Source organism: Nuphar pumila, chromosome 10 (assembly GCF_984573655.1).
Source record: "Nuphar pumila chromosome 10, dmNupPumi1.hap1.1, whole genome shotgun sequence".
Lineage (NCBI taxonomy): Eukaryota > Viridiplantae > Streptophyta > Magnoliopsida > Nymphaeales > Nymphaeaceae > Nuphar > Nuphar pumila.
In genome coordinates, this window is record NC_143258.1 from 61322271 (window position 1) to 61324844 (window position 2574).

General features: G+C 44.7%; 1 non-coding gene across 1 annotated transcript; it reads right to left on the reverse strand.

The window, feature by feature from the left end:
- Positions 1 to 873: 873 nt before the first annotated feature.
- Positions 874 to 976, reverse strand: LOC149826827 (small nucleolar RNA R71). Its single transcript, XR_016435846.1, has one exon. It is a non-coding gene; the product is annotated as a small nucleolar RNA R71 (small nucleolar RNA).
- Positions 977 to 2574: the final 1598 nt, after the last annotated feature.

Sequence of the window (2574 nt, forward strand, 5' to 3'; positions counted from 1 at the left end):
TTTAGTTAGTTAATTAGTCGTTTTCTTTTTTAGTTAGTAGGATTAGTAAGTGAATATAGGATTAACATAGTTAGTAAATATAGGATTCACGTATTGTTCTTTTTAGGATTCACTTAATTATCATTCTGCAAGGAGGGATTAGACAGGTGGGTTTTAGAAAAACATAGTTTGTGATTTCCTGTATTTATTTGTTTTAGCATTTTAGAATAGTTTACTTTGTTACTTATTTATTTAGTATAGAATTCTGACATAGCTAGATAGCATATCTGTTTGTTTTTAGTTACTGTTATTTGTTTATTTACATTTTAGTATCTGTGTTAGTTTATTTTTTTATTTTTAGATTTAGGTCGTTCGCTTACATCTGGTCTTAGTACCAGTGTATGCAGGGTCGACGAGGTCTAGGAACCCCATTACACCCATTTGTTGACAACCCAGAGAGAATTTTACATTCTCATCGAAGTTCGGCAACAATGGCTGACATGGATCCTCCACCTCCACCCCCAGTTCTTTCACGCCCTCTGCGGGAATACTTCATTCCCACAGACTATGTTCAGGCATCCTGCATTCGGAGACCCGATGTAGGAGCGCCGCATTATGAGATTAAGGCCAGCATTATTCAGATGCTTCCATCCTTTTATGGCCTTAGTCATGAGGATCCCTACCGACATTTAGATGAATCCCTCGAAATCTGTTCTACTGTTAAGATACAAAATTTTGATAATGATGCGTTGAGGTTGACTCTATTCCCCTTTTCATTGAAGGACAAAGCCAAGTATTGGCTAAAGTCCTTAGATTCTGTAGAAATAGAGTCCTGGGATCAGTTGCAACAGGAGTTTCTTCGGAAATACTTTCCCATTGGTCGCACGAACCAATATCGTAGAGCCATCACTAGCTTTTCAGAGCTAGATGGTGAGCGCTTTCATGAGACCTGGGAGAGAATGAAGGATCTCCTCAGGAAATGTCCCCATCATCAGGTGCCAAAATGGCAACTGGTGCAGAGCTTCTATGATGGATTGTCTGACAAGAATCGTCAGATGATCGACTCTTCATGTGGAGGGACATTCATGCTGAAGAGCGAGGACGAAGCATGGAGGCTATTTGATACATTGGCCGAGAATTCACTCCACCATGCTTCGAGCTCTCATTCTGATAGAGCCACACCCAGCATTCAGAAGAAAGCTGGTGTTCTTGAGTTGGTCCATCTACTGCACTACAGTGCAAAGTAGACATGATTGCTCAGAAGCTGGACCAGCTTCTCTCAGGACCATCCACTACACAGCAGGTGTGTACTCTTTGTGCCAGTCCGGCACACGAGATCACTGAGTGCCCTTCGGCAGCTCAGTACCCTGAATTTATTCAAGAACAAGTTCAGGCAGCTCAGGGTTACGTCAGACCGCCGAATAACCCATTTTCATCGACATATAATCCGAGTTGGCGTAACCATCCCAATTTTTCATGGAAGAATCCACAGTCTTCCATGCAGATGCCTACATCCTCTCAGCCAGTTCGGCAGCCATCTTTTACTCAGTCATTTCAAAGACCAAACTATTCTTAGTCTTCTTCTTCTTCTGTCACTCCCCCGATTCAGCAGGAGTCTGCCCCGCAGACATCTTTTGAGGAGAGACTTCTCCAGGCATTCCAAGAGGTGAAAACCTCTAATCAGAACGCCTTCGAGAAGTGTAGCCAGATTTTGAGCTCACATACGCAGTCCATTGCGAAGTTAGAGTCGCAAATGGGACAGTTAGCTGAGGCTATTAGTAGGAGACCCGAGGGTACATTGCCGAGTCAGGTTGTCATGAACCCGAAGGGCAAGGACCAGATGACTGGTGGCCTGTTTCATACTGAGACACAACAGCAGGCCAAATCTGTTATGGCCCTGAGGAGTGGACGTGAGTATCACGTCGAGAGCAGAGAGAGAGAGAGTAGAGAGAGGATAGAGGAGCCAGAGACCATTGTTTCACCTACGTCGGCTGAGCCATCATTATCATCCCCATCTCCATCATCATCATCTTCGTCCTCAGAGAATAAGAAGGATAAGATTGAGCCTTCTCACAAAGAGGAGGAGCCAGCAGAGTATATTCCCCCACCAACCTATCCCAAAGCATTAGAGTCTCCTGGATATAGAGGGAAGCAAGGTGCGAAGATTCAGGACATGCTTGACATCTTCAAGCATGTGCAGATCAACCTACCTTTGCTCGATGCGATTCAGCAGGTGCCGGCATATGCCAAATTCCTGAAAGAGCTATGTACGCAGAAGAGGAAATCTAGAGAGCGAGTTCCTAACAGGGTCCATCTTACTGAGCAGGTGAGTTCAGTACTTCAGCATCAGACACCACCAAAGCTCAAAGACCCTGGAGCCCCTATCATTGCTTGTACTATAGGGAACATCCGGATAGAACGCGCATTGCTCGATCTTGGAGCAAGCGTGAACATTCTGCCCGGGTAGTTCTTTGATTCTTTCGGGCTAGGAGGGATGAGATCGACTCCGATTACACTTCAACTGGCAGATCGTTCTGTCAAGGTACCGAGAGGTGTCTTGGAAGACGTGCTAGTTAAGGTGGATGACTTTTATTT